Source organism: Canis lupus, chromosome X (assembly GCF_003254725.2).
Source record: "Canis lupus dingo isolate Sandy chromosome X, ASM325472v2, whole genome shotgun sequence".
NCBI lineage: Eukaryota > Metazoa > Chordata > Mammalia > Carnivora > Canidae > Canis > Canis lupus.
Window position 1 is genome coordinate 91,808,036 of NC_064281.1, and position 21,089 is coordinate 91,829,124.

A 21,089-nucleotide genomic window follows, 5' to 3' on the forward strand; every position below is an offset into this window, starting at 1 on the left:
AACTGATGAATCGCTAATTTTCATCCCTGAGACTAGTAATTCACTATATGTTAACTAAATTGAGCTTAAAAAAACTAAGAAATAAACCTTATAAGAATGGAATTGTAAAAAAAAAAAAAAAAAGATTACTTTATTTACCCATATTTTTATTTAGTGTATTCTTTCTTCCTTCTTGCTGTTCTAAGATTTCTTCTTTTATCATGTTCTTTCTGTTTAGAGCAATTCCATTAGCTATTCTTTTAAGGTTGGTCTGATGGTGACAAATTCTCTTAGTTTTTCCTAATCTGAGAATGTCCCGATTTTCCTTTCATTCCTAAAGGATGTTCTCATTAGGTATAGGATTCCAGGTTAACAATTCCTTTTTTTCACCATTTAAAAAAATATTGTGCCAATTCCTTTTGGATTCCATGACTTCTGATACGAAATCTGCCATATTCAAATTGTTATTTCCCCAAGATATCATTTTTTTTTCTGGCTGCTTTCAAGATTTTTTTTTTCTGTCTTTAGTTTTCAGAAGTTTAATTATGATGTGCTTTGGTATGGATTTTTTTGAGTATATCCTGTTTGAGATTTTCTCAGCTTCACAAACCTGTGGCTTTGTGTTTCTTGCCATATTTGGGAAAATTTTAGTCATTATTTCTTTGAATTTTTTTTAAGTAAGCTCTTTGCCAAAGATGGGGCTGGAACTCACAACCCCAAGATCAAGAGTCATGTGCTCTACTGATTGGGCCAGCCAGGTGCCCCTCCTATTTCTCAAGTCCTACCCTTTTTCTCCTTCTGAGAGTCTCCTTCTAAGACTCCAAAAACACAAATATTAGATCTTTTGTTATAATCGTTCAGGTACTCAAGGCTCTGTTCATTTTTTAAGATCTGTTTTCTCCTGGGACACGTAGGTGGCTCAATCAGTTGAGCGTCCAACTCTTGGTTTTGGCTCAGGTCTTGATCTCAGGGTTGTGAGATTGAGCTCCATATTGGGCTCTATGCTCAGGCAGGGAATCTGCTTGGGATTCTCTCTCTCTTCCTCTCCCTCTGCCCCTTCTCTGCTTGCGCTCTGTGAAATAAATAAATAAATAAATAAATAAATAAATAAATAAATAAATAATAAATCTTTAAGACTTATTTTCTCCCTCTGTTGCTCAGATTGGGTCATTTCTATTGTGTCATCTCCCAGTTTATTGATTCTGTCCTCTGTTACCTCTGTTCTTCTGTTGAGCTCATCCTCTAAATTTTCTATCTCGGCGATTGTATTTTTCAGTTTTAAAATTCCCATTTTGTGCTTCTTTGTATTCTCGAATTCTCATTTGTTTCTATTTTATATAAACTCTTTTATTTGTTTCAAGTGTGTTCATAACTGCTTGCTAAAGCATTTTTATTACGGCAACTTTAAAATATTTGTCAGAGAATTCTTACATTTCTGCCATCTTATGTTGGCAACTGTTATTGGTTGAACTGTATCCACAAAACACAAAGATGTGTTGATGCCTTCATCCCCTATTACCTGTAAATGTGTCCTTATTTGGAAATAGGGTCTTTGCAAATGTAATTCCATTCAGATGAGGTCATTAGGATGGGTCCTAATGAAATATGACTGATATCCTTATAGGAGGTAGATTTGGACGCGGACACAGGGAGAATGCTATGTGATAACAGAGGAAGAGATTGGAGTGATCCCACTGTGAGCCAAGGAACTGACAGCCGCACCAGAAGCTAGGGAGAGGCCAGGAAGGATTCTCCCCTAGGGGTTTCAGAGGATGTGTGGCCCTGTCAACACCTCGGTTCTTGATTTCAGACTTCTAGGCTCCAGAACTATGAGACAACAAACTTCTGTTGTTTTTAAGCCGCTCTGTTTGTAATAGCATGTTATGGCAGCCCAGGGACACTACTACCACATCTTTTTGTCTTTTTCAATCAGTTTGAAAGCCACTTGGTATGATGAGTGACTTTTGGTTGAAACCTCAACACTCTGGGTGCTATGTTGTAAGACTTTGTATCCTATTTAAACCTTCTGTTTCATCTGGCTTCCTGTGACACTTCTGTCAGAGGAAAGAGGAGATGGCGCCATGTTACTGCAGAGTGGCGGTGAAAGTCCAGGTTACTCCCTGGGTCTCCTTTCCCACCCAGGAGGGGCAGCTGCTTGGTGCTGGGAGTTCCAGCTCCTCACTCTGGCTCTACTGACACGTCTCTGGCTGGGAAGTGCGGGTGACGGTCTCCACATGGGTTCTAGTGACATCTTGAGGGGAGGCGGCCCCATTACTGAGGGGCAGTGCTAAATGTCTTCACTCTCCTCCAAGGATCCTCTGCCACCACCATGCCAGGAGGTCTCAGGTACCTCATGACAACCTTGTGAGGGCAGATATCTAGGCTCCTCCCTTGGCCTTTGCTGGCATAAAAGTGGGGATGGTGCCACGACTTTTCTGTAGTGCGTGGCTGGAGAAAAGCAGTTATTATCTAAATGTTTTCTGTCACTCGTGGCTGTTTCTTTTCTGGTCTTTGGCTAAAGAGAGCAAACTTTTCTTGGGCCTCTTTTTGGTCTGCATTCCCTGGCAGTTCCAGGTTGTGGGCCTCCGCACTTCTGGGTGGCCACCTACTACAGCTTCAAACATATGGTACACGAGGCCAAAAGAAACCCAGGGAACTCACCACTGTATTGTTCCTTGCGTCCTAAGATCCCTAAACAATATACCTTTTCTCTCCACCATTCAGAGCCTCTGTATGCTTTGTTTAAGTAATCTCTACACCCAGGCATGGGGCTTGAACTCAAGACTCAGAAATCAAGAGTCACACGCTCTAATGACTGAGCCAGCCAGGCATCCCTGTATGTTTGTTTTATATACAATGTCAAGGGATATCAGTTGTACTTCATCAGAGAAATAGCAGAAAGTATATGTGTTCCATCTTCTAGACAGCAGAAGTCCTAAACTTCCTTTTAAAGTCTCCCCCTTCCTCTCCCTCTGCCCCTCCTGCCCCACTCATGCTCTCTCTCAAATAAATACATAAATAAAATCTTTAAAAAAAATAATTAATAGGGATGCCTGGATGGCTCAGTGGTTGAGTGTCTGTCTTTGGTTCAGGTCATGATCCTGGGGTCCTGGGATCAAGTCTCAGATAGTCTGCTTCTCCCTCTGCCTATGTCTCTGCCTCTCTGTGTCTCTCATGAATAAATAAATAAAATCTTTAAAAAATAATAATAATAATTAATGAAAACAATATAGACCAAAGGTAAAAATACTTCCCCACTCTCAGCCCCCTTCAGAATCATGAAAATGGGCAGCCTCAGGGCTTGAGGATGGCTCTCTAAAGAAATACTAGCCTTGGCTTTACTAGGAGTCACTCAGTTGGGAAACTCCAAATACACATTTGTAAAAGAGTGTTTTGTGCTGCTTATGTTCATTCTTATTCATCGTGGGTTTTTTTTTTTTCAAACTAAGCTCCACAGAGCACCCTCCTCAGGGTCACCTTGAAATGCTTAATAAAAAATACATTCAGACCTCCTGAATCAGAGCCCAGGATTGGAGACTTGGAACCTATATTTTCACAAGCATCCTTTGTCCCCAAGAGATCCTGATGTGCCCTAATATATGAGAACCACGGGTCTAAGCCAGTGATAAAATTGCTGCAGCAGACCAGGCCGAGGATGAAGCCTTATAGTAGCCCTGGACATTATCTTTTGGGAGCTATTAATCATTAATCAGGGCTCTCTTGGCAGACTGGATCAACCAGTTACTAATCCCCCTCACTGGCCAGTCACAATTGTGCTGCTTTGCACAAATAAGATCTTGAAAGGCCTCAGCTAGTGTTGGGCCAGATTTCACGTGCTCTCTATCTATGGCAGCTGCCCTGACCTATCATTCTAGTAAACCTCTCAAAGATAATGAAAGTAGTCTGACAGGATTTGTTCTCAGGGAAATCATCCTGGGTCCACTGAACAGAAACCATGCTTTAAAAATAATCCATTTTAGATTGTCTCCTGGAATCAACATCAAGCTTCCTGATCTGTCTCCTTCCACTTGCACTTCTTGCCTGTTTTGAAACCCATGATCTGCATTTGCCTCTCCTCAGGCTTCTAGCACGTCTCCTCCTCTCCACATTGATGAAAACCAAAGGATCCCCAACAGTGGTTTAAAGGTCTCATTCTCAGGCACTCCTGGTGTCTGGATCAAACACTTGAACCTGGTTAAAGCAATGAAATACTTTAAAAAAAGATTTTATTTATTTATTTAAGAGAAAGCAAGCATGCAAGTGGGACGAGGGGCAGAGGGAAAGAAACAAGCAGACTCCCCGCTGAGGCTGAGCAAGGAGCCCAGGGCCCCGAGCCCATGACCATCAGACGCTTAAATGGCTGAGCCACCCAGGCGCCCCAGCAATGAGACGCTCTTAAAAACCATGTTGATGATTTATCCATCCTGGGCTTTTCTTTCTTCCTCACTGTTTGGTCTAGACTGTTACTCTTCAAAGTGTGATTGGAGGACCAGCTGCATCAGCATCACCTGGGAACTTGTTAGAAATGCAAATTCTTGGGCCCCACTCAGACTTACCAAATCAGAATCTCCATTTTAAGTGCTCACTTTGGCAGCACAGACACTGAAATTGGGAGCGACAGGGAGATTAGCATGGCCTGCTACAAGGATGACACGCAAATTCATGAAACATTCCATATCTTTTTTTAAAAAAGAATCTCGTTTTTAACAAAATCCTGAGGTGACACACATGCATGGTAAAGTTTGAAGAGCACCGGGCTAGACTTTTTAGTATGAAAATTTCCCCTTGACAGAGAATACAGGTACAAAGTGAGGACAGGAAAAAAAAAAACAAAAAACAAAGTGAGGACAGAGGAGCTCTGGTCTCTCTTTATCATTCATCACTATGTCATGGTCAATTGTATGTTTTTCTTGAAAGATTTTCTTCTTGCTCTTGACATAATTTATAAAAATCTCTTTTTTTTTATAAAAAAAGACTTTATTTATGAGAGACACACAGAGAGAGGCAGAGACATAGGCAGAGGAAGAAGCAGGCTCCCTGCAGGGAGCTCGTTGCAGGACTCAATCCCTGGGCCCAGGGATCAGGCCCTGAGCTGAAAGCAGATGCTCAACTGCTAAGCCACCCAGGTGTCCCTATAAAAAGCTCTTTCTGTTGCCCTTACTCTGTGGTGTTAAGTCTTCTCAACACTGTTTATGCAGGTCTATACCAGCCTCCTACATTTATCATTGGCTTTACATGTTCCTATCCAAATTTAACCTGCTAAGAACTGAATGTAAGGGAGGTTTCTTCATCATGAATCTACAAGGCACAATAATTCTCTGTATAGAAAAATCTGTTGGAGTCCAGGCAACAGACCAATCAGAAGGAGTTGCTATATTTCTCTTTATGCATAAACCCTCAAGCTACCCTGGATTATCAAGAGTCCCTAAGACTGGCCCCTGGAAGATCTTGTTATTTATTCCAGAAAAGGGGACTATTCTACCCTCTTACACTGTTGGTGGGGGGTGCAAGCTGGGGCAGCCACTCTGGAAAACAGTGTGGAGTTTCCTTCAAAAGTCGAAAATGGAGCTACCCTACAATCCAGCAATTGCACTACTAGGCATTTAACCCAAAGATACAAGTGTAGTGATCTGAAGGGACACACCTGCATCCCAGTGTTTATAGCAGCAATGTCCACAATAGCCAAACTATGGAAAGAGCCCAGATGTCCATTGACAAATGAATGGATAAAGAAGAGGCTATGTATATGTATATGTATATGTATATGTATATGTATATACACACACACACAGTGGAATATTACTCAGCCATCAGAAAAAAGAAATCTTGCTATTTGCAATGATGTGGATGAAACTAGAGTGTAATTATGCTAAGTGAAATAAATCAGAGGAGGACAATTATCATATGATTTCACTCATGTAGAATTTAAGAAAATAAACAGAGGAGCATAGGGAAAGAGAGGAAAAAATAAAACAAGACGAAATCAGAGAGGGAGACAAACTGTAAGAGACTTAATCATAGGAAACAAACAGGGTTGCTGGAGGGGAGGGGGTGGGGGATGGGGTAACAGGATGATGGGCATTAAGGAGGGCACATGATGTAATGAGCACTGGGTGTGATGTGCAACTGATGAGTCACTGAACTCTACTGCTGAAATTAATAATACAGTATATGTTAATTCATTGAATTTAAATTTTAAAAAAGATGTTAGTTGAGAGATGCTTTCTAAAAAAGAAAAGAAGACTATTTCACCTGTTGTTCCCAGTTATATATGTTTCTTAGTGAAGTATCTATATAATAGTAAGACCACATACCACTTTAAAGTGCCTCCCATACCATTTATTTCTGGGGGGCCCACCCTATTTTCTTTTTTTTTTAAGATTTTATTTATTCATGAGAGACACAGAGAGAGAGAGAGAGAGAGAGAGAGAGAGAGGCAGAGACACAGGCAGAGGGAGAAGCAGGCTCCATGCAGGGAGTCCTATGTGGGACTTGATCCCGGGACTCCAGGATCACACCCTGAGCCGAAGGCAGACGTTCAACCGCTGAGCCACCCGGGGGTCCCCTCACCCTATTTTCTTACACTGTTCCAGCTTCCACTTAACCACATCTTCTGCTTGCAAAGTCACTTACAGAAATCTGATTACTTAGGGTCTCTAATGAAATACCACTGCCCATGCTAATGTGCTTTCTGGAGCCCCTCCGGAAGCTTGCCATCCTTGGGGTGCCCAAATGGTTCTGGATTACAAGGGTGTCCTCCCCAGTTCTGTGCCATGTTCTGTCACCTGGGTTTTGAAATGGGTCTGCTTTTGTTCAGCCTCTCGAAGTCTCCCTGAGACAGGTCCAGCAACTCATGGTTCTCATTTGCTTCACCACAGAAGTTCCAGGTCTACGGGGATCCCTGGGTGGCGCAGCGATTTAGTGCTTGCCTTTGGCCCAGGGCGCGATCCTGGAGACCCGGGATCGAGTCCCATGTCGGGCTCCTGTTGCATGGAGCCTGCTTCTCCTTCTGCCTATGTCTCTGCCCCTCTCTCTCTCTCTCTCTCTCTCTCTCTCTGTGTGTGTGTGTGTGACTATCATAAATAAATAAAAAAGAAAATTAAAAAAAAAAGAAGTTCCAGGTCTAGAAAAGGACCTGAGGCCATTAGTATACCCTTAGGGCTCCTCCTATCTTTCTCTACCTCTCCTCACTACCAAAACCTCTTTTCTTCTCTCATGGTGACAAAGCAAATGACCTCACAGAACAGAATGGATGCAAACACAGTGATGTGTGTTCGGGGGAGAGGAAGGAGGAAGAGAAACTGTATACATTAGTAGTAACAGGCTTCCAGTGAAGTCATTCAAAAGTTCCCAGGTATCCCTGCATTTGTTCAATTTCCCCACATTTAGGGGGTTTCCCTGATAGCTTTCTAATTATTGATTGCCAATCCAATTCCTTCATGGTCAGTGAACATACCCTGGGTTATTTTCATTCCTTTCAATTTCTTGATGGCTCAGCATATGGTTTCTCATGGTCACTGCTCCACACTCAAAAACAATATGTATTCTGCTGTTGCTAGGGAAGAGAGCTATCAATATCCATTAGGACAAGTTGATTGATGGTATCTTAATGATTATCTACTTCCTCTACTGATTACTGAGGAAGGAGTGTGAAAGTCTCCAAATATAAGTGTGGATTTGTCTATTTCTCCTTTAAATCCTACCAGTTTTTGCTTTACATATTTTGCAGCTCTGTTATTAAGGTACATGCACACTTAGAATTATGCCTTCTTATGCACTGACCCTTCCATCTTTACAAAATATCTCTCTCTATCTCTGGCAATATTCCTCATATTAAATCTACTTTATTTGATGTTTATACATATTACATATTATATATAATCATGCTATATATAAAATAAATACTACATAGAAATATGTATATAGTATATATCTAAAATAGGATATAGTATGTATCTAAGGTAATATACATTGGGGCTCCTGGGCGGCTCAGGTGGTGTGTGATTCCGGGGTCCTGGGATCGAGTCCCACATCACGCTCCCAGCAGGGAGCCTGCTCCTCCCTCTGCCTGTGTGTGTCTCTCATGAATAACTAAATAAAATCTTTAAAATAATAAAATAATATACATTTCTTGCAATTAGTGTTTGTATAGTACATATTTTTTTCAACATTTTACTTTAACATAAGTAACTGGGTTTCTTTTAGACAGTCCTTTTCTGTTTGTGTCAGTCTGGCAACTTCTGCCTTTTATTTGGAGTACTGTCTACATTTACCCCCCTGCATCAGTGTAGTATTTTTTTTTAAGTAACTCTATGCCCAACATGGGGCTCAAACTCACAACCCAGAGATCAAGAGTTACAAGCTCTACTGACTGAGCCAGCCAGGCACCCCCATTTGTGTAATATTGACATGGTTGTTTCTGAGTCCCTCTTCAAGAGGTCACCATCAAAAAAAAAAAAAAAGGAGGTCACCATAAGGGAACAGCATCCCTGGGCTCCCTAGTGTTGATTAGTTTGCCCTACAGAAAGGGTCACCAGAAAGCAATGGTTCTAGGAGTACCTCTGATATAACTGCAAGGTCAGGAACACTTAGGAGATATACAATTGGAGTATTTACCTAGGACCCACCTAGGACCCACCTAGGACCATCCCCCCAAGATAGGACCATCAAAATAAATAAGCAAATAACAGTAATGAGAGCTACCCATTATTGAGTGTGGACTGCAGGCCAGGCAGTGTTGGAAGGCCTTTATGAAAAAACCTCCTAGAACCCTCACCACCTCTCTAGGGAAACTGGGAGAAAAGTTTAAAAATATATAAAGTATCAGTCCAGGAGAGTCAACATCCACTAAATGGAAGAAAAACAAGAACAGGGAAGAAGTAATAAAAAAGAAGAAATTTTCTTAAAACCAGAAGAAAGATTTTAGTTTGAAAAAAAAAAAAACACTGAGTGGAAAGTACAATGAAAGAAAAGGCGACTTGCCTCTAATAATATATCCTTGTGAAGTCTAAAGATATTGAGAGTAAAGAGAAAATCCTTAAAGCTTCTAGAGGGAGGGAATCCCTGGGTGGCTCAGCGGTTTGGCGCCTGCCTTTGGCCCAGGGCGTGGTCCTGGAGTCCCAGGATCGAGTCCCACATTGGGCTCCCTGTGTGGAGCCTGCTTCTCCTTCTGCCTGTGTGTCTGCCTCTCTCTCTCCTCTGTGTCTTTCATGAATAGATAAATAAAATCTTTAAAAAAAATAAAAGCTTCTAGAGGGAAAAAAAGTCTACAAAGAAATAAGAGTCCTCCTTGGCAACATTTAGATGCAAAAAAAACAAAAACAAAAACAAAAACCCACTAGAACAATATCTATAAAGTTTGAGGGAAAATCCCTTTGAACCTATAATTCTATATTAGTTAAATATAAAAACAAAAATAGAGTTTTTTAGGCATGAAATTATTCAGAAACTTTACTTCCCAGTTCTCTTCTCTGGAAAAACTAATTACTTGAGGATGTGCTCCAGCAATCAAAAAAAGAGATCCACAAAAAACGAAGGCCTGGGTTCTAAGAAGCAAAGACACTAACCCAGGAACGCGATGAGAAAAGATGCTAAAATGGCAGCCATGCAGGAGGGAGGCTTAGAATCAGTGCATTTGATAAGCTGTCTATTCAAATAATGGGAAGAGGGGGACGCCTGGGTGGCTCAGTGGCTGAGCGGCTGCCTTCCGCCCAGGGCGTGATCCCAGGGTCCGGGGATCGGGTCCCACATCAGGCTCCCTGTGGGGAGCCTGATTCTCCCTCTGCCTATGTCTCTGCCTCTCTCTCTGTATCTCTCATGAAAAAATAAATAAAATCTTTAAAAAAAAACAAATAATGGGAAGAAATCAGTCATATGATGACAAAGACATCTTTGGCAGCAACAACAGAAAGAAGGGTCATTAGAAACTCTAAGAAAAGCAAACCTCAAAAAGTCACAATCCACACATAAAACTACCAAAAATGTGGCATGACTAAGCAACTGATAGAGTGTAGGAAAGGAGAAACCATTTTTTTTAATTTTTATTTATTTATGATAGTCACAGAGAGAGAGAGAGAGGCAGAGACACAGGCAGAGGGAGAAGCAGGCTCCATGCACTGGGAGCCCGACGTGGGATTCGATCCCGGGTCTCCAGGATCGCGCCCTGGGCCAAAGGCAGGCGCTAAACTGCTGCGCCACCCAGGGATCCCCAAGAGAAACCATTTGAACTGGAAGCCCTTGCTATTCTCCATTGAGTAGCTCAGGAATAAGGGTATAGGATTCCATCTCCTCCAGTGATCAAATCACACACTGATTCTGCAATGACTAGCCTTGACAAAATGATGTGAATCAACCTACAGACAAAGCACACAAGACATACACAGTTACAGAAGAGAAGGTAAATACGAACACAATTTAAACGTTGACAATTTGGGGGCACCTGCGGGGCTCAGTCAGTTATGTGTCTGCCTTTGGCTCAGGTCATGATCCTGGAGTCCTGGGATTGAGCCCCACGAGCCCCACATCGGGCTCCCTGCTCAGCAGGGAGCTGCTTCTCCCTCTCCCTCTGCTGCTCCCCCTGCTTGTTCTCTCTGTGTCAAATAAATAAATAAAATTGTTTTTAAAAAGGCTGTTTAAACTTTGACAATATGAAACTAATTGAAAAAACTGACAGAGGTTGAAAGTAATTTTCTCATTTTACAGAGTAGAGCCTCAATAGGTAAGTATAAATGGAAATGTAAGTACATTATGCAGACTTGAAGGTAAACAACTGAGAAGCTCAAGAGGAAAGGGGAATCTAAATTCCTCAACAGACATGTGCAGAGTTGATGCTGCTTAAGGGATATAAATCAAGATTTTGCAGCAAAAGCCCCTCATTTGGAATTACAGAAATAAGCAATAGAAGAACAAAAAGAAATCAGAAATGATCAAAAGAGGCTCACAAGTATCAAAAGTTACTCTAATGGGTAGGACAGGGGTAGAAGCAGGAAAAACCCTTGTACTTTTAAATTTATAACCTCCTTTACTGTTTTTCCATTCGTTCATTCATTCATTCATTCAACAGATACTTACAGAACATCTACTACTGTACCAAGCATTATTCGAAGCATGGGGATATAGGAGGGAGGCTTACATGTCAGAGCATGTAACAAGTCATCTATTTAAACAGCTGGAAAAGACCAGCAACATAAGGACAAAGGCACAGACATCTTTTGGGCAAAAAAAAAAAAAAAAAGATAATCAGAAATTCTAAGAAAAACAAACTTCCTCATAAAACTCATGATCCACATATGAAACAATCCAAAATGTGGCATGACTAAACAACTGGGGTTGGGAGTTATTTCCTTCCGGAGAACTTCCTATCCTCAAGGAACTCACACTGGCGGGGGTGGGGGGTAAGCAATAAACAACTCTTCCTGAAAAAAGACATGTACGAAATGTATTAAATGCAATGAAGATTATAAAACATGATAAATATACACCCATGAGTGATCACTCTGAAATGTGAAATGTGAACTAAAATAAATACCTTTTAAATATTTTATTTACTTATTTATGAGAGACACAGAGAGAGAGAGGCAGAGACACAGGCAGAGGGAGAAGCAAGCTCCCTGTGGGGAACCCGATGTAGACTCAATCCCAAGACCCTGGGATCACGCCCGGAGCCAAAGGCAGACACTCAACCACTGAGCCACCCAGGCGTCCCAAAATAAATACATTTTTATATGAGAAAAGATATAAGATCTTGACCCCTTCCCTCCCAAGAGGCTCCATGGCCCATCTGCTAATTTACATTCCTCCTCCCCAGCAACCACCTCCACACACCAAGGAATCTGGGGAGAGGCACCCTTTGTCAAACCACAAGACGTCCTGTTCCACCCTCACCCCAGGACAATGAGGGCACCAATCTTACATTTACTAAAGGGCCCTTTCAAGTGATTGTTCCCAGAACAAGGAAGACCTGCTCCAAAGTGGCTTGCTGGGAAACTCACACGGCACTCTCTTCCCCCAAGGTTTCCTGAACCCAGGTCCAGCAGCACCGAGAAGAGGTCCAGGCAAGCTCATCTCAGTGAGGTCTCCAGAGACGTGGAATAGATGGGGGCCTCCTACACCAGCACAGCCACCTACTCATCCCGGACAGCAAAGTCTATATGCCGGTCCCACCGGTGCTGTGATGCTAGTGACCAATACTCTTTTGAAACACACAGCATGAAGCACCTTGACTCCTGGTGGCCTGTGACCTAATCAACATTCTGTACTACACAGAGGCATATTTTTGGCTACAGCAAGGAAAAAGGCTAAAGTAGCTCAATAGAGCTACTCCACCGACCTTCACCCACCAAGTATTCCTCAGGAGACCATTCCCTTATGTTCTCCACCTCCACAGATAGTCCAACCTTGTCTTATCTGACTGGGGACCCCGATTTGTGCGAAGGTTCTAGAGAGCACCCCTCTAACACAGCAGGTCCAAGTCCACCTGTCCACTCACTGCCCACCACAAGCTAACTGGACAACAGCCAGAAAGAACACATAAGCTAGATTTTGGAGGAGGCTTCTGGTTACCACATACCTTCTACCAACAAGATGACTGAGCCACACACATCCCAAAAGCTAAATTCGCTTATGACACTATGTGCCCATCTCCTAGAATACCTCCTTTTCACAATAATCCCGACATTGTGCATCATACCAAGCTGCTTCACAACCCTTTGCCTTCAGTCAACAAATGTCAGTTACCTACTACGCACCACACACTATGCTGAATATGAGTCCTGGCTTCCCATAGGCCACATGTTACCCTTGAAAAAATTTGAAAAAGGGCACTCCTCCAGACAGACATCTCTGGCCCAGAGTGCATGACTTGGTGAGTATAGTGAAGGCTGAATTTCAGTTCCCATAGGTCTTCTTGGTCAGATTCTCTTTGTACAGTGAACAATCTGCACAACTGTACACAGCAGGCTTACAGATATTCAACAGTAAAAAAAGAGCTTCATCACTGACTAGAAGCATTCTGAGTTCCCCCAAAAAGGCCCATGGGACATCTACATTTGCCAATGATCTTATCTTGCTCTCCTCCTACAGTGTCTGCTCACCTGGCTCTATTACAGATTTAGGGCCGCTCCCTGGGCCCAATCACATTCCCAGAGATTATGAGCCCTGTCACCTTCACATCTAGTTTCTCTTTGGCTTTCACCATTCCTTACTAGACCCAGCTGGTCTCAACTGAACCCAACACCCCACCCTGTACCCTACACCCTTGGGATTCAATGTTGCAAAACGTTGTCCAAAGACATAATTTAGGAAATTTTGGAGCAAGCCAAAATGATGAGCCTCCAGCACTCATCTTATTTCACCCCATTTAGCAGGCAGAGAGTGAAAGGTAGAGCAGGGCATATCCAGCCCCACTCTTCTGTAGGCTGATCAAATCACCCCCAAGTCAATGGTCAGCATCTTTTGACTGTGGTCTCCAGATCCTTCTGCCTTGGCCAAAGACTATGTTCTTTTCACCTTATCCTTAGTTCCAGCCAGCTGAAGCAAAATGCAGTGAAAGACAACTTTAGCATCACTAAATAGAATACATAAAATATCAACTCGAAGCATGTGCATTTCCATCTTTCCCCAGCATTGAAGGCTTCCCCCATAGGCACTGCCAGGTGGGTGATTAACACATATATGACTAAGAGGGCTCAGTGAAGTGGTCTCTCCCAGAGAAAGGGCAGGTTTAACCCCCAATATGATTCCAGGTCCTCTGCTTGAGCCACAGGAAGAAATGCAAAAACAAAACCACAAAACCCCAGCAGTGTCTCATGTGCTGTAAATCTAGACAGTTTTCGGAGTAAATCCATGATGAGACTACCCCCTCCCTTTAAGGGTTTTCTTGGACTAGAGGAGGATAGGCCCTTAGATTGCCTCCCTTATGCTGACAGAACCGCGAGAAGGAGGGGCATCATCTGGTCATTTGAAGCAATGCCAAGCAGGAGGAATTCCCAAGCCAGTTCCTGGTAGGCAAGTAGCTGCCCTTTCTGGGACCTTAAGACACTGGGAGCTCTGGGGGCGCCTGGCTGGTTCAGTGAGCAGAGCTTGCGACTCTTGATCTTGGGGCCACGAGTTTGAGCTCCATGTTGGGCAAAGAGCCTACTTTAAAATTTTTTTAAATTTAATTTAATTTAATTTAAAGAAAAGATACTGGAAGCTCGGGCTCCTGAGTTGAACTGTCTGGGTTCAACTCTTACCTCCACCATTTATAATTTGAACTACAAAAAAGCCATCTGGAGTCACAGAAGGCACAGAGGGTCTGGATACTGGACTGCCCAGCTTTAAATCCCTGCTCTGCCACTGACCAGAAGATCCTGGTGATCTCTTTAGCAAGGACTGCTTGTTTCCTCACCTTTGAGATGAGAAATATCATCTTCACCTCACAGGGTGGTTGGGAAGCTTCCATGAGAACACACATGGCCTGGCCGATAGTAAGCACTCACTAAATCTCCTGCACTGTGGTTATTACTCCGTTATGTGTCAATTTCTCATGCCCTGGAAATGGGAAGGTAAATAAAGGAAAAAGGGCACTTCTCTGCATAATCATGTGAGTACCATCTCCTCTGTGAGCTGGGGAAGTGAGAGACAAATTTCTTTTCTTCCATATGAATTCAGGCTGCACAGTCTCTGAAACCTGTGGTTTACCCAAAAGGGATTTAGGTATGTATTTATGTTTCATCCACTGATACCCATTGCTTACCAGGAAAAACAGGACAGTGGGTGTCTCTCTGAAACTCCCACTGAGGGGGAACTCTGCAAAGGGATGACTTTTGGCGTGCCAGAGCCCACCCCAGCCTGTCCTGCTGAAAACCTTGGAGCAGCCTGCCTGGCCACAGAACTAAAACTTGGGTCATTATGCCGCTAGGGGTCGGAGATTATACAGTCAGTTTTATCCATTGTTTTCTTTATTGCCTCCAGCTTGCTTGCTTGCTGTATCTATTTATTTATCTATTTATTTACCTATTTATCTATCTATCTATTTATTTATGAGAGACATAGAGAGAGGCAGAGACATAGGCAGAGGGAGAAGCAGGCTCCCTGCAAGGAGCCTGATACAAGACTCAATCCCAGGACCCCAGGAACATACCCTGAGCCAAAGGCAGACACCCAACCACTCAACCTCTGAGCCACTCAGGTGCCCCTGCCTCCAGCTTTTGAATCAAAGTTAAAGAGTCTTTCTTTACAGCAAGGTTAAAGGGGAATGTGCTCAGGACACCTGGCTGGCCTGGTCAGAGGAGAGTGCGGCTCTTAATCTTGGGGTCATGTTTTAAAATGGGTGGGGGAATGTGCCCATGACTTATTTTAATATCTGTAAGGTTTCATATCTTACATTTGGATCTTTGATTCACTGAGACTTTATTCCTGTGTATGATATGAACATTGGATCTCACTTTGTATTTTTCCAGATAGCTAGTCCATATATACAGAGTCACTTATTTAAAAATCCATTTTGCCCTAGTAACATAAGTTCTTTTTTTTAAAAAAAGTACACCCTATGCCCAATGTGGGCTCAAACTCACAACCCTAAGATCAGGAGTCACGTGCTCCACCAACTGAGCCAGCCACGTGCCCCCAAATGTTTATTCTTTAAAAATTCTAGTGATGGGGCACCTGGGTGGCTCAGTGATTGAATGTCTGCCTTCAGGTCAGGTCATGATCCCGGGGACCTGGAATTGAGCCCCGCATTGCCTCCCTGCTCAGTGGGGTGCCTGCTTCTCCATCTATCCCTCCCCCCTGCTTGTGATCATGTTCTCTTTCTCTCAAATAAATAAAATCTTTGAAAAAAATAAACTCTTCTGGGCTGTTTGAATTTTTACCATGAACAACTACCAATTTTATTTAAAACCAGGGGATCCCTGGGTGGCGCAGCGGTTTGGCGCCTGCCTTTGACACAGGGCGCGATCCTGGAGACCTGGGATCGAATCCCACGTCGGGCTCCCGGTGCATGGAGCCTGCTTCTCCCTCTGCCTATGTCTCTGCCTCTCTCTCTCTCTCTCTGACTATCATAAATAAATAAAAATTTAAAAAATAAATAAATAAATAAAACGAAACAAAACCTATTAGTGTCTTGACCTTCCTGAGCACTCTGCTCAATGCCCCATGAATTATGAGTTTTTCCAGTCGGCCTGGTGGGAACAAGCATGATTTCCCTCTAATCGTTTCAGATGGTTCTTTCCCCGGCCTCGGGTAGCATCCTCACATGTGCGTGCTGCTCAGAAGAGCCTCTCCTAGCACAGCTCTTTCCTCTCAGGCATCCTGTCCCTCCTTGGTCACCCTAGACTCTCAGCTCTGTCTCCTTAACTCCACCAAGCTCCACCTCAGCTCTCTATCCTACGTTGTAGCCTGAAGCTTTCATAAGGAACTAGGCTAAGGCTATCCTAGGGCTCCCCTTGTTTGCTTCCCATCTCCCTGGGATCACTGTCCTTCAGTGTCTGATGTCCAATATCTCAAAGCCATTGTTTCATGTATATTTGTCTCTTTGTATTTATTGCTTCACACAGGGGGGATAAATATGGAACCTATTATCCCATCTTGACTCTAGAAACATAAATCCCCCATTATTTTCTCAGAGCAGCTAACTGGATTGGCTGAGTTCCTGCTAGTAGATGGAGGAGCCAGAACAAAAACCAAGATCTCCTGACCTCAAATCTGAAGTTAAGACTGAAGTGTTTCTTGCCCATCCAGCTCAGGGGGCAACTTGACAAAGAAAGGTGAATTTACCAGCTGCAGACAAAGTGAGTTGACATGACCTCATGGTCTCTGCAAGGTTCAGACCAGCCTGGTCCGCCCATTCCTGATAAATCAGCAAATATTTTCTATGCACCTATGTGCAATGCTTCATCTGGGACACGGCTGGGGACAGAGGAGCAGGTGCCACTGTCTCTGGCCACAAGGCTCCAGTCTGGTTGGGAGAAAGTCTTCAGGTGAAGCATTTCTCTTTTTTTATTTTTTATTTATTCATTGGAAAGAGAGAGAGAGAGAAAGAAAGAAAAAACAAGGGGGAGGGTCAGAGGGAGAGGGAAGAGCAGACTCCCATAAGGCTCGATCCCAGGACCCCAGGATCATGACTTGAGCTGAAGGCAGATGCTTAACCAACTGAGCCACCCAGGTGCCCTTGCAGGTGACAGCATTTCTATCTTTATATTCTCATATATTGACTCATTCAACTCTGCAGCACAGCAAGTCAGGAAGCCTCACAATTGGTGAGCTTTTCTGAGAAAAGTCTTCCCAGAGAAGGGAAGACCTGGATTCAAAAGATGGGCATCAGGCCCTGAGTGAGAAGGGCAGGAAATGTAGGACATGGTCTCCTCATGGCTCTTGTTAAAATGCCCTCACAACTTTGCAGAGTCCTTGGCTGTAAGAAGAGCCTGAACCATGGGGTACAGAAAGGAAGCAGATGTTGCTCCCGGCCAGAGGACAGACCTAAATGACATTCCATGTGACCAATGACCTGCCATGGGACCTGGGTGAGGAAGGTGCCAAACAGGACACTCCCATTTCCTACCTCATGTTCTGAGAAGGGCCACCCTCACTCTTCCTTAACAGAAATGAAGCTCCCAGGTAGATGTTTTTTCATATGAAAATAGCATATTCCTGCTTTCTTTATCTCCTTCCTGTCTCCACCCATTTTTTTCTCAAAACATTCAACAGGATCATCACTATTCACTTTAGAGAAGACAGCATGTTATAAAACACACACACACACACACACACACACACACACACAAACACACACACACCATCCTGCATTGCGAAAAGCTGGGCTGTCCACTTGAAGCTACAGGGCAAACACGCAAGACCCTAGTCATGCAATCCCTCACTGAGGGCGTATTCACTGCGTACTATCTGCCCGGAGATGTGCTGGGGGCTGGGGACCCACAGATGCCTGAGATCCACAGCTTATCCCAGCTCATGGTCTAGAAGGGAAGACAGACACTTTGATGATGACACGAGATGGCTAGTCCTCCAGCAGGGGTGAGCACCAAGTGCTATGAGAGTGGTTAAAGGGGGCAGGGGGAGGTGTGGGAGGTGGGTTGGCCCCTGGGAAGGTGCTCAAGAGGAGGCATCTCAGCTGGGTTCTGAAGGACCACTAGGAGCTCGCCTGGCAGTGAGGAGGGGGTGGGGAAGGCCACTGCAGGTAAAGGGAGCATGAGCAGCAACATGGAGGGGCATGTGGCTGTGTACCTATCTGGGGAACGAAATGGCCAGAACAAAGGACAGAGTGGCAGATGGGCCTGGAAAGCAGACTGGAGCCATGAAAACCACACCAAGAGATTTTTCCTTTACCATAAAAAGTAGTTCTTCTACCTTCCCAAAAGATATTACTTTCTGCCACCACTCTTATTTCCACTTGCCTGGACCATGCCCTCCCATCACTTTCCCCTCCCACTCAAAGTGACCAGCTATGTTCATGTAATCATGCATTTACACACCTCCCAAACGTATTGGGTACCTTCCAATGTAGCGGTGCCACATCTCTTTAGAATGCTCATCGGCCCCTGTTGCGTGTTGATGCATGAAACCCAAAGATGGTGAAACTGTGTGTGGCCCCCATCCGCATGCTTCCCCCACCATCACTCCTGTGCTTTCTGGGCTTCAGCCAAGACCTCTGGAGGTCAGGCCCTCCCAAATGCTTAAAGCGTTGGTGTTCTGGTGTATTTGCTAAGACTCTAGTTCATACTCAGTACCACATCTCTCACGAATTCTTTTGTGTTGGAAAATAATAGATATTTTCATTAAAATGTCACTTATATTAACCTGCAATAAATTTGTTATTTTTTAATTTCTCCATTTTAATTTCTTTTTTTAATATTTTATTTATTTATTCATGAGAGACACAGAGAGAGAAGCAAAAACATAGGCAGAGGGAGAAGCAGGCTCCCTGCAAGGAGCCTTATGTGGGACTTGATCCCAGGACCCCAGGACCATGACCTGAGCTGAAGGCAGATACTCAAACACTGAGCCATCCAGGTGCCCATCTCCGTTTTAATTTCTAATCCAGTAAATATCAATAGATAAAACTCACATAAACAAAAGTTCATTAGGTTCTTCAACAATTTTTAGACATGTGAAGAAATTCCAAGACCAAAAAAGTTTGAGAACTGCTATATAGCAATGAAAATGAGCAAATATTGCTACTCACAACATTTACAAATTTCACAAACATAGAGCAAAAGAAGTCAACCACAAAAGCAGACATACTGTTTATTCCACTTATACAAAGTCCCAGAACAGGGATCCCTGGGTGGCGCAGCGGTTTAGCGCCTGCCTTTGGCCCAGGGCGCAATCCTGGAGACCCGGGATCGAATCCCACATCGGGCTCCTGGTGCATGGAGCCTGCTTCTCCCTCTGCCTGTGTCTCTGCCTCTCTCTCTCTCTCTTTCTCTCTCTCTCTCATAAATAAATAAAAATTTAAAAAAAGTCCCAGAACAGGAAAAGCTAGTTGATGATGTTAGAAAACAGGATGTTGGGGGGGGGGGTGCCTGAGTGGTTCAATCATTAAGTATCAGACTCTTAGTTTCAGCTGGAGTGGTGATCTGAGGTCATGGGATCAAGTCCTGCATCCCACTCTCAGCATGGAGTCTGGTTGGGATTCTCTCTCTCCCCCTCTCTCTCTACCTTTCCCTGCTGCATACTTTCTCTCTGTTTCAAATAAATAAACAAATCTTAAAAAAAAAAAAAAGCAAGCAAGCAAACAAACAGGGGGCATCTGGATGGCTCAGTCGATTAAGTGTCTGCCTTCTTCATGATCTCCCAGTCCTGGGATCTAGCTCTATGTCGGCTCCCTACTCAGCAGGAATGCTTCTCCCTCTCCCTCTGCCCCTCCCCACCACTCATTCCCTCTCTCTCTCTCTCTCTCTCTCTCTCAATACATAAATAAACATCTTTAAAATAAAATACATTTAAAATTTTAAAAAAGAATCAGGACAGTGGTTACTCTGAGGGAAGAAGGAGGGTAGTGGTTTAGAAGGTATTATGAAGAAGAGGAGGATGTTGTCACCGTGCTGTCCCTTGGCCTGAGTGCTAGTAACGTGTGTGTTCAACTGGTGATGAATTGTCACTGGTGGGTTTTTTGTTTTATATATTTTTTTATTGAAGTTCAATTTGCCAACAATAGTATGACACCCAGTGCTCCTCCTATCAAGGAGTGCCCTCCTCAGTGCCCATCACTCAGTCACCCCATCTCCCGCCCACCTCCCCTTACACTGCAGTGTTTTATATACCTTTCTATACATGTGTTTTGCTTTGTTGCCTCTTTTAAAAGATTTATTTATTTATTTGAGAGGGAGGAGGGGCAGAGAGAGAGGGAGAGAAACCCTTAAGCAGACTTCCACTGAGCAAGGAGTCCCAGGCAGAGCTCGATCCTATGAACCTGAGATCATGACAATCAGGATGAAGAGAAGACACTTAGCAGAGCTGTGACAGATGAGTAGGAGCAGGCCACAAAAGGAATGGTGAGGACCACCATTCAACAGCTCTGCTGGACTAACAGGCATCTTCCACTTAACATGGCCAAGCTGAACTCCCAATCTCTCCTCTTGCCACCCCACTGCCAGCTGGCCCACCTGCTCCTCCTGCAGGCTTCACTGTGTCATAAATGAGGACATCTTCCTTCTAATCCCTCAGGCCCAAAACTTTGGAATTATCCTGAAGGTCTCTATTCCTGCCGCACCGCATATCCAGTGCCAGCTTTACCTGAAGCTAATGCAGTTTTAGTTTCAGGGACACTTATATTCCAAGGCCCTGGGAAAATCATTAGGAATACATTCACTCCAACTTTCCTTCCATCACACTTGTCCTCGTGTTGAATGGTATTGAAGTGACCATGGGTATTTGGGGGATCCTGCTTAGGGAATGTTGAGTTGGGGGTACAGTTAGCTGAGCTTTGGTGAGATACATTTATGTGCTTTGCAGTCACTTCCAGTGTCGTGACCGAACAGTGGAGGACCAGAAGTAATATGGTGCTAGAAATCTGTCCTCTGGTACTTGGCACTGGAAATATAGAGGTGGCTGAGATGATACCAGGTTTGAAACATACATGGCCAGAAGCTACTCAGTGGAAAATTCTTCCACAG

At 43.7% G+C, this 21,089-nt stretch overlaps 1 non-coding gene across 1 annotated transcript; it reads left to right on the forward strand.

The window, feature by feature from the left end:
* The first annotated feature begins 4,557 nt into the window (after positions 1-4,557).
* Positions 4,558-4,661, forward strand: LOC112649595 (U6 spliceosomal RNA). The gene has a single exon (XR_003129656.1). It is a non-coding gene; the product is annotated as a U6 spliceosomal RNA (small nuclear RNA).
* The last annotated feature ends 16,428 nt before the right edge of the window (positions 4,662-21,089 follow it).